The 13,541-nt window shown below is 50.1% G+C and overlaps 1 pseudogene; it reads right to left on the bottom strand.

Annotated features, from left to right (window-relative positions):
• The window catches only part of LOC116821837 (extracellular tyrosine-protein kinase PKDCC-like), a 13,611-nt pseudogene extending 8,653 nt beyond the window's left edge, over nucleotides 1–4,958 (bottom strand).
• Nucleotides 4,959–13,541: the final 8,583 nt, after the last annotated feature.

The raw sequence follows: 13,541 nt of genomic DNA, 5'->3' as shown, positions 1-13,541 counted from the left end.
CAGGGAGCAGGGTGAGTTGGATGGGGAGGTAGGGTTCCAGGGGGGTTTGGGGCGGGGTCTCTGGAAGGGGCAGTCAGGGAGCAGGGGGGGTTGGATGGGGCATGGGAGTCCTGGGGTTTGTGAGGGGGCAGGGAGTTGATAGGGGTCAGGGCAGTCAGGGGACCAGGAGCAAGGAAGGTCCTGGAGGGGGGCAGTTAGGGTGAGGGGTCTCTGGAGGGGGTGGTCAGGGGACAAGGAGTTGGGGGGGTTGGATGAGTTGGGAGTTCTGGGGGTCCTGTCAGGAGGCAGGAGTGCGGAGAGGGGTTGGCGCAGGCAGGGAGTCCTGTCAGGGGCTGGGAGTGGTTGGATAGGCATGGGAGTCCCAGGGGTCTGGCTGGGGATTGGGATGTGGATAAGGGTCGGGGCAGTCCTGAGATAGGTAGGGGATAGGGTCCAACTCCGAGGACAAGGAACAGGGAGGCTTAGATAGGGGGTGGGGTCCTGAGGGGCAGTTGGGGGCAGGGGTCCCAGGACGGGGTAATCAGGGGACAAAGAGCAGTGGGGTTGGGAGTTCTTAGGGGGGCAGTCACCCAGCCCTCTCCCCTGAGCCCTGACCCCCACACATACACCACGCCCTCTGCCCTGAGCCCCGCACACCTCCCAGGCCCCTGCCCTTAGCCCTGTACCTCCCTCATACACACTCAGCCCGCTGCTTGACTCCTTCATACCCCCACCCCCAACCCTAGCCCTGACACCATCACCGTCACCCATACCCAGGCCCCCCTCTGCCCTGACACCTACACCCCCCCACATACCCAACCCCCAGCCCTGACTCCAGCCCTCGGGGTCCTCTGCCCCACACAGCCTGTTGCTGGTCTTGGGTTCTGGCTGACAGACCAGCAGTGGACTGAGCGGGCCGGCAGCGAAAGATCAACATTTTAATTTCATTTTAAATGAAACTTCTTAAACATTTTGAAAACCTTGTTTACTTTACAACACAACACTAGTTTAGTTATATAATATATAGACTTATAGAGAGAGACCTTCTAAAAAACATTAAAATGTATTACTGGCACCCGAAACCATAAATTAGAGTGAATAAATGAAGACTCGGCACACACTTCTGAAAGGTTGCCGACCCCTGGTATAGACCATAGCTGGAGTCAGGATATAGGTGTAGATGGTCCAATTATCTGTTCTAGAACAGCACTCCCTATGTAAAACTATTGTACTAAATATTTTGTGCATTAAGGGTATGTCTACACTGCAATTAAAAACCCGCGGTCAGCCCATGCCAGCTGATTTGGGCTTAGGGGCTGTTAAATTACGGTGTAGTCATTCAAGTTAGGGCGGGGCACAGGTAGGGTTGCCAACTTTTTAATTGCACAAAACTGAACACTCTTGCCTTGCCCCCTACCCCGAAGCCCCTGCCCCACCCCATCTCCAAGGCTCTGTCCACTGCTCACTCCCTCCCCCCCCCCGTTGCTTACTCTCCCTCACCCTCATTCACTCACTCATTTTCACCAAGCTGGGGCAGGGGGTTGGGGTGGGAGGGGTGAGCGCTCCGGCTGGGGGTGTGGGCTCTGCGGTGGGGCCGGGAATGAGGGGTTTGGGCTGCTGGAGGGGGATCTGGGCTGGCGCAGGAATGTGGGAGACCTTTCCTTCTGCTCGAGCCTGCCATGAAGCCCCTATGCTGAGTTTTGGATGTCTTGGTCTGTTGGTGGCTATGACTATGGTAGCCACGTTCAGCCTTGTGGGTCACATGCTTTTGGGGTATGGTTTGAGGGTTTTTTAACCAAAGAATTTGTCACTGATTGCAGTGTAGTTCTTCCTTTAACTTCAACACCATCCTCCTTCCAGTAAAGCAAATAAGCAGCAGTCATTACAGTGAGACTCTGACCGAGACCTCTGGGGGCACTACTGTAACACAAACAATAAAAATAACTTCCACGTCATACGTAATTTATGCTAATGGAGAGCTAAAGAGCCTCACTTGGCCTCTCACCTACCAGACTGAGACAGCAATTTATTATGTGTTTGTATGATAGTAGCACAAACAGGCCCAAAACAAGATCAGTGCCTTACTGGACAAACACATTTTAAGAGACGGTCCCTGTCCTGAACAGCTTATAATCTAGAACAGGGGTGGGCAAACTATGGCCTGGGGGCCGCATCCGGCCCTTCAGACGTTTAAATCCAGCCCTCAAGCTGCCGCTGGGGAGCAAGATCCGGGGCTTGCCCCGCTCCACATGTGCTGTGGCTCCGTGCTGCTTGTGGAAGCATTAGCATGTCCCCACTCCAGCTTCTACGCGTAGGGGCAGTCAGGGGGCTCTGCACGCTGCCCCCTCCCCAATCGCAGCCCCCCAGCTCCCAAAGGCCAGCACTCCTGACCGCCTCCAGCACTCCGACCCCCTACCCCAGCCCTGATCCTCTTCTGCTCTCTGAATCCCTCAGTCCCACCCTCCTTCACCCCAGAGCCTGCACCCCCCAGCTGGAGCCCTCACTCCCCAAACTGGACCCCTGCCCCAGCCCAGACCCCTCTCCTGCAGCCTGAACTCCTCATATCTGGCCCCACCCCAGAGCCTGAACCCCCGACCGGAGCCCTCATCCCCTCCTGTACCCCTAGCCCCCAATTTCATGAGCATTCATGGCCCACCATACAATTTCCATACCCAGATGTGGCCCTCAGGGCCAAAAGTTTGCCCACCCCGATCTAGAAAAAGGATAAGAAACAGAAAAAGGATAAGAGAAAAGGCAGAAGCACAGAGAGGTGAAGTAACTTGCCCAAGGTCACGCAGGAGGTCGGTCGGTGGAAGAGCTTGGAATAGAACCAGTCCCTGTCCGTTGCCCCATCCACTGGAACATAATAGCACTGCAATAATGGGCCTGCCTATACAAAACAATAGATCTCTCTGCAAAGGCGTGCAGAACAGAAGGAACCACACATCCGGTCTAACACAGAGCATTAAACACAATACTATCCCTAGGCAGGATTCTTTAGATTTTTTGTAATTTTAGGTCTGCTGTAACATTGCTTCAGAGGGGGGACTAAAGGAATAGCTAGTAATAGTGGAGCTCCTGCTCTCTGACTGGAGATATTATCAGGGGCAGCTCTAGGTATTTTGCCACCCCAAACACAGCAGGCAGGCTGCCTTCCGCGGCTTGCCTGTGGGAGGTCCCTGGTCCCGTGGATTTGGTGGCACGCCTGCGGGAAGTCCACTGAAGCCGCGGGACCAGCGGACCCTTGGCAGGCATGCCGCCGAAGGCAATCTGCCTGCCGCCCTCGGCAGAGTGCCCCCTGCTGCTTGCCGCCCAAGGCACACGCTTGGTGTGCTGGTACCTGGAGTCGCCCCGGATATTATTTACTGTAATTTAAAAGGGGTGAAAACAAGATTATTTAAAGATTTCCAGGTGCATACAGAGAGTTAGTATGACAATCCTGTGAGCCCCAGCACACATCATGGGCTCTTTGCATTTACTCTGTTTGAGACCTAAAAGCTATGATAAAACTGCCTTTGTTTTGTTTTCTTACTTTAAATCTCTCCTCCCAGGGAGTCTGCAGAAGCTGAATCATCTCCAGAGGGGATCCCAGCTTCAGCATAGCTATGACCCTTATTTCAGGATCTAAGCTATTATCATAGCACTGACCATGCAGCTCTAGAGAGAAAAAGAGTGATTGTCATACTGATGCATATTCAAACACAAATGTCAAGGGGAAAGGTTGAATATGTATTGACAGAGCAGCGTGGCCTCTGGGGAATATAGATTCAAGTGCAGTAAAAGGCATCAATTCTCCTATACTCTGTTCACAGCAGGTAGACACTGTGTAAATACAGTACTATAGATAATACAATTCAATTGGTCTGTGTATAGAAGTCACTGATGCCATCACATCGATGCACAGTTCTGTTTGCTGCCCCGATCAACAGCAGTTGTTCCGCTGAGCGAGAAAGCAGCGTGAACTGCCTTGCGCGATTCCCCGCCCCCGCCCCCCCGCCGCGAATGGCATCATTAGCGGTCACCAAGCTCCTGATTAGTTTACGGGCTGTGAATTTGAAGACCTCGCTTTCTACAAAGCACGTGGCTCCGGGCGCATCTTTCAAGAGAGTTTGCAGTTAACACCCCCTCCCCTTCCCATCTCACCAGCTTGGCTTTATTTGGAAGACCGGGCTCTCCTTCCCTCGCCCAGCTCCGGACGCACATTAGTACCGGCCGGGCGCTATAGCACAGCAGGGACAGACAGGTGCCGACACCTGGCTAACGCAGAGCGTCGCTGCCTGTGGCGATGGCTGTAGGCCAAGGAGATCGGGCACTCGCCCCGCTACCGTCTCCCCCAAACGCCTCCGTTCACGCGGGGATGGGGGCGCTACCGCAGCAGTTGCCCGGGGTCGCCCGCAGTAGCCGCGGGGCTCTGGGCGAGTGGGGCAGCCGCGCGGGCGGCATTGGAGCAGCGGGGGGCAGAAGCGCTGTGTCCCACCGCCCCCCGGTCCCTCTACCTGCCTTGAGGACGCCGGGGTGGTCGAGGCGCTGCAGCAGGGCCAGCTCCTTGAGCAGCTTGTAGCTGGCCAGCCCGTGTCGCTGCCCGCCCGGTGCACTGACTTGAGCGCGATGGCTCCGGCCCCCGGCAGCGCGGCTCGCAACACCAGCTTGGTGAAGCCGGAGCCCACAACGCCCAGCCCGGTCATGCGGCTCAGGTCCTCGCAGCCCAGGCGGCCGCCGCGGCTCGGCCCCAGCTCCGTGTGCCCCCCGGCAGACGTGGCCAAGCGCAGCAGGTCCCGCTGCCGCCGGCTCAGCTAGTCCAGCAGAGCCGGGGGCGGCCGGGGGCAGCCCCGCGTCCCGTTCGCCCCCCAGCAGAGGTCAGCGCCCGGGGAGCTGTGGAGGGCCAGGGCGAGGAGGGCGCTGGCGGCCAGGAGGCCGAGTAGCGCCGCCGCCCCTGGCTGGCCGAGGCTGGCGCTGTCTTTGCCCCTGGCTGCCCGCATGCGGGACGGGCTGAGCGCGGCAGCGACCCCGCCGCCTCTGCCTGCGGGTCCCAGGGGCGAGCCCAGGGAGGCGTGTCAGCCTGGCCCCGAAGCACCGCGCGGCTGCCAGCCCCGGCTCGGCTGCCTAGGGGGCAGCTGGCGGCTCCCGGCCACCCACCCTCGGATCGGTTCCCCCTTCGCTCGGCTGCCCTCTCCCTGCCCGCCTCCCGGAGCCTTTGGGGAGCCTGGCGTCTGCAGCCAGCCCCTCCTCTCACCCAGCCCGGGGGTGGGGGCAGGGGCCGGGGTTTTAAACTGGCCCTTGCAGGTGCCTTTGGGAGGCAGGGAGGGTCAAATCCGGCCCCCATTTCACTGCACTTTCACCGCCGCTGAATGTGGCCCGTTAGACTTGGGATGCTCTGACCCGCGGAGCTGAGAGGAAGGATGGTTCCTCTCATTAGCTTGCTAGACTCAGAAGACCCCCGTTCAGTTCCCTGCTCCACTACAAACCCGTGTGTGACTCTGGACAAGTCACTCAGGGCAGATCCTCAGCGGTATTCAGGCACCTAACTCTGATTGAAATCAATGGGCGTTAGGTACCTACATACCTTTGACTATCTGAGTCTCTTTGCAAAATGAGGCAAACAGCACTTCCCTGCCTTGCAGGGTGTTGTGAGGATAAACACACCAAAGACTGTGGGTTACACTACAGTAATGGGGTGCTCAGGTTCTGAGTCAACTCTATGGCACTGCAGTTAGAGGAAATACACTAGCTGTGAATTTGGTCCTCTGGCTTTAACTACACTGCTTTCAATTGTTCATAGAGACAGCATCAAGAAAACACAGCGAGTCTGACTGTGGCCACAGCACTCTAGTATTTCAGTGGAGGTAAATGACTAGAGAAGTCAGTATGTAGTGTTACTGTAGGTCTGTGCATCCCAGTATATTAGACAGACAAGGTGGGTGAGGTAATATCTTCTATTGGACCAACTTCTTTTTTCTCACCAGCAGAAGTCAGTCCAATAAAAGATATTACCTCACCCACCTTGTCTCCCTAGACAAGTCAGTGGTAATCAAGATCCTTAACTCTTAAGGGCATCCTAAAGCTGCCCAGGCCTCTATCCCACTACTTGTTTGCTGCGGTGCTGCCAGCTGAACTCATCGCAGTATGGCATGAGAAAGTTCCCTATCACAGAGGAAGGATAAGGCTGCCATCCCTAGAAGCCTTTGGGAGAGGATTGCAAAGTATCTCCATGAAAGTTTTGTCAAGATCTCTAAGGAGAATAAAAGAGACATCCCTATTCACATAAACTGAGTGTTTCACATTCCTGCCCCCACCCCCCTTGCCCAGCCCAGCAAGAGAATGAAAAGCAGATGCCAGCTCTGCAGGGGGGTCATTTCAGATTTTGGTAGTGGGGGCAACTTTAACCATGATTCCAGGGGCTACTTAAACACCTGAAAACTAGGGTTTTTTTGGCAGATAGCTTAGAAATTAGTTTAGGAGCTCTAATACGAGAACTAAAAACTTTAATTGGTAAATAAAATTCATTCAGAATATTTGCTCAGTATCATTGTCCTTACAGTATTACACTAATCACCCTCAAACACCCATATACTTTTTAATTTTCATTTCTATTACCATCTGGAAAATTATAAACAAGCAAATATATGCACTCTTAATTTGTATATCTCATTTCTCATTAAAAAGTTATGAAGTCTAAAGTAGCTGGGTTTCCCCTCAAAAATTCCTCTAAAATATGGAATAACTAACAAATTAGAGAGCAAATTCATTTTGCACTAGCTTAAAAAAAAAGGAAAGACAAAAAGATTTAAAGTGATAATTGGAAAGAAAATATTAGAATAGATTGACCAACATGGATTTCCTATCAGATCTAAGACACCTGAAAGTGTATTTCCAGTAGAAAAATGTTATCACCTTTTTCCAATGGCAATGTGTTTTCTTTTCCTATTAAATTACTTCAGGAATAAGAAATAAAGTCTTAAATATAGTAATCTGTTTATACAATGCATTTGATATTTCTCAGGCACAAATGAAAACACACTTCAGTTCAAGATACTTATGGTGTAAAGCTTCAAAACAAACACAAATTTAAAAATTGAACTTGCATTTAAGAACAACTGATCTAAAAGCCAGTTTTAGCCTGTGGAAACTGTTCAGTGCTATAATGTAAAATAGAAATCCCAAGTATCTACAGCAGAGGTGGGCAAACTACGGCCCGTGGGACCCTCCTGCCTGGCTCCTGAGCTCCTGGCCTGGGAGGCTAGCACCCAGCCCCTCCTCTGCTGTTCCCCTTCCCCCACAGCCTCAGCTCACTGCTGCAATTCTCTGGGCAGCGAGGCTGCGAGCTCTGTGCTGCGCGGTGGCGTGGCTGGCTCCAGCTGTGTGGCATGGGTGCCTGTTCTGGTGCTCTGGGCGGCGCAGCTGTAGTGCTGCCAGCCACTGGTGCTCCAGGCAGCACAGTAAGGGAACATGGGGGTTGGATAGAGGACAGGGGAGTTGGAGATGGTGGTCAAGGGGCAAGGGTGTGGACAGGGGTCGGGGCAGTCAGAGGGCGGGGAACAGGCGGGTTGAAGGAGGGCAGTCAGGCAGGAGCAGGGGGTTGGATGAGGCAGCTGGGGGCAGTCAGGGGCAGGGGTCCAGGGGCGGTCAGGGAGAAGGAGTGGTTGGATGGGGCAGGGGATTCCAGGAGGGCAGTCAGGAATGAGAGGAGGGGTTGGATGGGGCGGTGGGGGGCAGTCAGGGGTGAAGGGTCCAGGGGCGGTTGGGGACAGGGAGGGGTGGATGGGGCAGGGTCCCGGGGGGAGGTGTCAGGGGACAGGAAATGGGGGGGGGGTTGGATGGGGCAGGAGTCTCAGGAGGGCTGTCAGGGAGGAGAAGCAAGGGGGGTCAGATAGGGGGCAGGGGCCGGGCCACACCTCCAGCTGTCTGGGGAGGCACTGAACTCCCCTAACTGGCCCTCCATACAATTTTGGAAACCTGATGTGGCCCTCAGGCCAAAAAGTTTGCCTGCCCCGATCTACAGTAACCCAACTAGATGATTCTTAACCGTGCTGTAATGAAAATATGACACTATATGTCTTAAATATTATCGAGACAATTTACTCTCTAAACAATGTCATTTCAAGGGCATACTCATATATTAAGGAAGCTAGTAAAGAGACTTGTTCCGGAGCTGTAACAAACTTGTAGGATTAACATGAGAGCAGGAGGATGGTCTGAATACATCACGAAGCACCATGACAGATATGTTTGTTTAATTCTTTGAGTGGAGTTTTGATGGCAGGGAATTAGCTAAATAGGGAGACAAAAGAAGGATAAGAGGACACAGAATCACGGGGATAAAATGGAAGGTGAAAGGAAGAGAGGAGGAGTGAATGGGGAAGAGAAAAAGGCTTGGTTTACACTACATCCACACCACTGAGCCAGGTAGTTATACCGACCTTAACCCTCCATGTAGACAGCACTATGTCAGTGGGAGAGCTTCTTCTGCCAACATAGCTATTGCCTGTCACAGAGATGGAGTTATTAAGCTGACGGTAGCTCTCTCTCCCATCAGCTTAGAGCATGTTCACCAGATGGGCTGCAGTACAGCTGTGGGGATGCAAATTTGTAGTGTAGATCGGCCCAAAGATTGAAAACCTCATCAGCAAAGCCCAACAGATCCCACAGTGCCTTCCTCTGCAGCATGGAGCAGGGATCATCTGGACACACTCCACCTAATCAAGTCTCTGCCACACACTGCATGGACCTGAAAGCATTGATGGCATCTCGGTCTCTTCTTCCCTGCCCGTGGCTTGCAGCAGTTTAGCCTCCTGAGGACTGGAAAGGGGACAAGACATTTGACTCTGATTTGGTCCAATAAAATCTGTTTGGAAAGATTCAGAAGCAAGTTATTTATAAAATAAGGAACAGCCAGGCAGAGCAATTAACCCTGGTTCCCGGGTTACTTACCAAGTTAGAGGGAGAGCTGGGGCCAGAACCCAGGAGTTCTGACTATGTGGCACACTCAAATTTAGAGCTGCAGCATTATGGAGAGGAGAGAATGTTCGGGATCAAGAGAGGAGAAGGAGAAAGAGAAGGACAGTGGTGGGAGCAGCAGGAGAGAGAAAAGCCACCACAGGTGGATCAGGATGAGTCAGTGCAGCAGCAGTTCTAACACCAGAGAGAGGAGAGGGTGCAAGAGCTGGAGCCCAGGTGATGTGGTAAGAGACAGTTCTCTTGACAAACTAGCTGAGGAAACCTAGAGTGAATAACAAGGACTCGGTTCTGGGGGAAGCTGGAGTGTGAACAAACCAAAAGTAGCTAAATGGGCAGAATGATCAGCTGAAATGCATCATTGCCCTTGGGTAGGAGCAATTCTAACAGGGTGCTACCATTGTGAAGGCAATACTGGGATATATCATTGGGGGTGGCACCAGCTTTCCACTGCTGACTCTCCTGTCACTGGTGGACAGAATGAGGAAGGGACAGTTCCTACCCCATAGGAATTTAGCTTTCTTGTTTTAACAATGTCATTTCTGCCCATAGGTCTAACAGTGCACAAGCAGCCACAGTCCCTCCACAGAGAGAGAAAGCGCAAGAGAGAGAGGAGGGAGTGAACAAGTGAGAATTGGAGCAGACCAACACGTCCCACTGTGCCCTCAGTGCAATGAGTGGGGTTTGCTGTCACACAAGAGAGAGAGGAGAATGTTCTACTTTTCTCTCAGTTATTCATTCTGGGAGGTCTCACTCCAGGGCAGGGCTGGGCTGGGATTTGTGTGGTGTAAGTGCACAGCACACTCAAGGCACTATCCCCATGATTTACACTGACCCCCTGGCTCCATCCTACTACCCTGCTTTTCAGGCCAGTGACATACAATAAGCCCTATCCCTACCACCTAGGCCATGGAGAGAACAGGAAGCTCTACATTGCACACACCCATTACTCTTAATATCTGCAGCTCTGTATTAGGGCAAAGACTATAAACAAATCTCATGCTTCAGCCAGCACGAAAGGCCCCATGCAGTCGCTTGATCAAGCTCCTGCTTGATCCAACATGGCTTTTGCTGGAGGGATGGAGGCCCTCTGCAACCCAAGGGAAACAGGACTGACAGAAGAACGCTGCGGAGATTTGGCACCTCAATCCGCCAGCCTCCAGCCTGGGAAACATCTACTCCCCGTGTGCTGCTGGCTCCTGGGAAGCTGTCAGGCCTGCAGGCTAGCTGGGGTTTGACAGTTGGAAATGAGAGCCTGCCACTTGGTGGAAGCAATGGGTAATGAGCACAAATCTGGCAAATCCAGAGAGTGTTACTATTTTCTCTGTTTTGGGTCACTTTTCTTGCTTTTTCTTTCATTTTGAGTTGTGTGTGAAAAATTGGGCAAGTGCTAACCAGCTTGGGACTAGCAGCCTCTGGGGTTTAGAATGGTTGTAAGGACAGCTAATACTCTGCAACTGTTTGTGCTGTTGTTTGGCAAGGTATCCATAGCTCTGCCAGCTCCTTCCATGGCCTCCTTGGTGGTTCTATAACTCCTCTACCTCTGACATTTTCCAACCCTTCAAGAGGTTCTCAATGACAGATCCGTACTATTGATTTAGATGGAATATATAGGCCCAAAGAGCCAAAGGTATTAATGCGATCCTGAAAATGTCAAACATTAAACAACGTTGGACAAGGTTTGGTATACAGAAACGTCAACCTGCTTAGTATGCTAACCCGATTTTTAGAGGGCTGATTTATTACAGGCTCTCCAATGATCTGACCAGAACATAATAAGGTTTTTGTCCTGAAATCAATGCATCAGAATTCAGTGTAGAGAGTTCAATATTTTGTAAGGAGCCTCACAGTGTGTGGCAAGAACATTCACGCTGAGAACAAAGCAGAGATTTTTATTACAGGAAAATGTCATCAAAGCTCCAGACCACAGAATTAAAAAGAAATAATACAGTTTTAAGAGTACCTATGGTAACATTCCTCACTAAAGCTAATTAAACTAGCATATTCATACCCTTCTTGTGGACCTGGTGATGAGACACAGGACCAGCCTCGCCTCTGACATGCCAGAAGAGTCCGATGGTCCAGTTTCGTCAATACCGATGGTGGAGAGCAGGGTCAGTGCTGAATAACTAAGTTATACTGCAAAAGATAAGCTGGTAGCTAAACAAAGGGGAACTAAAAATCTAAAAGAATAATCTTCAAATGGTGGTTTGCCCTCTTATAGAGTCTTGGCACTATCCTGAATATTCATGTCAGTGTCCAATCTTCCATGCCCAAATCTCATTTCCTTAGGGTACACTTATTCTATAGGCTGGCATATTCTTACATATTAATGCCAATTATCTGATACCCTGTTATCTTTGGCCTGAACCATTACTTCCATGTTCTTGTGTACCTTATGGTTATTAGTATGTCCCAGAATTGGTAAACACATTCAGTTCCCCAAAATCTTAAAAGATAACCAGTAGGCCATTTATCTATGCCACAGGTTACAAACACTCATGCAAATTTGCTTTAGCTAATAATACAAGATACAGGCCTGTAGCTTCCTGCATTATAGCCAAATATAATGATGCAATATTTACTAAAATTATTCAGTACAAAAATAAGCCAAAATAATATAAATCAAACCCGTCAATAAAGATAAGATATATAATATAGCAAGCCAGCAGACTAGCCCTATGAACTACAAGTACCATGGAAAACACATCATCATTAAACATAATTTTAGTCTTTAATTAAAGATACAGAAAAGAAGGAAAAACAGTTAAAGCATTTGAATAATATTAAGTAAGGCTTTTATTTTAACATCCCTTGTTTCCTTCTCAAAGGAACCCCCTCCCTTGTTTGACAGTCTGTTAGATCAGTGGTTTCAATCTCAGGTCCACAAACTATGACTAAGGGGTCTGTGAAAGGTTGTTGTTACCATAAAACAGTGGTTTTCAACCTGTGGTCTGTGGATCCCTAGTGGATCTGCAGACTATGTCTAAGATTTCCATATTGGTCTGTACTTCCATTCAAAATTTTTAGAGGTCTGCAAAAGAAAAAGGTTGAAAAACCACAGTCTTAGATGGTAACAAAGATGATAAAAAAGTCCTTTTTGGGGAAAGAGAAGAAGTTAGTTGAAATTGGCTGGAGCTGTTGTTGAAGATCGGGAGGAAACACACATAGGTGTATATTTGTCAGTCAGTCAAAGTCTCACTTCCTAGACGGCATATGGGATTTGGCCGAAACTGGTGATGTCAACTGGTTCACTCTCTCTGGCCCAGTCTGCTCAAGACATCTTTCAGGATTAGAATAGACACAGTTTAGGGCCCAGCAGATGGTTGAGGTGTCAACTATGAGGGTGAAGCTTGTTCCTTCTTTTGTCTTTCAGTCAACCAGCTGCCCAGTAGCCTTTCCCACTCAAAGTCCCTTTTTGAGGATCTGAAAAAGGGAACAGTAGTCGGAATAGCCCATCCCCTCATATTTTGCCCGCAAATTAGGGCTAATTTCCAAAACACCAATTTTGGTTCATTGACTTCTAGTCTCACACTGTTCTTGTTTATCAGGCATGATCTTAACTCAATTCTTGAAGTATATTACTAGGCCTTTTTGTTCAGACTAATTCCATCTTTTTCACCTTTTCCCATCAACATTTGTTATTATAGGCTATTGAGTCACTTCTATAAACTGTTATTCACTTTTCACAGTTAAGGTCACCATTAAGGTATCTTTGTAGGCCCAATTATCACAACAGCCCTCACCCCTGATAGGGCACCCAGACCGCTGCAATGTCCCCAGCTTGCCTTCAAGCAAAAAGGCATCTGGCTCAGTCTCATATTAACCTCCAGCAATGTACTTGGAAAGAAAGATAGAGTCCTTTTATTTGTGTGTAACAGGTAGTCAAGGAGGAGCATCGCAGAAGCAGGGCTTGGAGCAAGCTGAGCACAGAAACAGAGTGTAACCACAGACATATGCATTGAGCAGCCAGTGAATTGCTGCTGTTGGGCTTAAGAGCAAGACTGCTAACTTCCTCAGCCAACTAGGTGGGACAATCTGTCAAGCGGTCTAGTAGTTGATACATCCCAGCTGTGCTCATTAGCCTGGCAGGAGACTGAGCAAGTGCAGCTGCAGGGCCTTATACGCGACAGCATGTGTACCTTAAGACTTTACCAAAGACAGTAATGCTGTCAGAGTGATAGCATCAATGTGATAGGCCAGATAATCATGCCCTTAGTTATGCTCAGTACTACCTTAGCCCATGAGCATGAAGTCAATGGGAACTCAGTGTAAGGGCATTACAATCTGGCTCTACAGGAGCAGACGAACACTGTACCATGTCACAGCTTGTCTTCTGTCCATCTTAATTGGAAGTGATAAAAAACACAGTTCAGCTCCAATTATCCTGAACTCACTTTTATCCAAGACAGGGTCATGTTCCCCATCATCTATTAATTACCATCCATTTCTAAACAGTAGTGTTTTCCCAAGTAGCTCTTCCCTTAATTGAGATAGGCCATTTGGAAGCTAATCCAGCTGTGTGCTTCATCAGGCATGGAGCACTGTCATATCCTAATCCAGATAACATCAGCTGTAGAAGTCGTACAGGGTAATGCTAAGACACAGCA

The sequence above is a fragment of the Chelonoidis abingdonii genome, chromosome 4 (assembly GCF_003597395.2).
Source record: "Chelonoidis abingdonii isolate Lonesome George chromosome 4, CheloAbing_2.0, whole genome shotgun sequence".
NCBI lineage: Eukaryota > Metazoa > Chordata > Testudines > Testudinidae > Chelonoidis > Chelonoidis abingdonii.
This window is presented reverse-complemented; position numbering and strand designations above follow the sequence as displayed.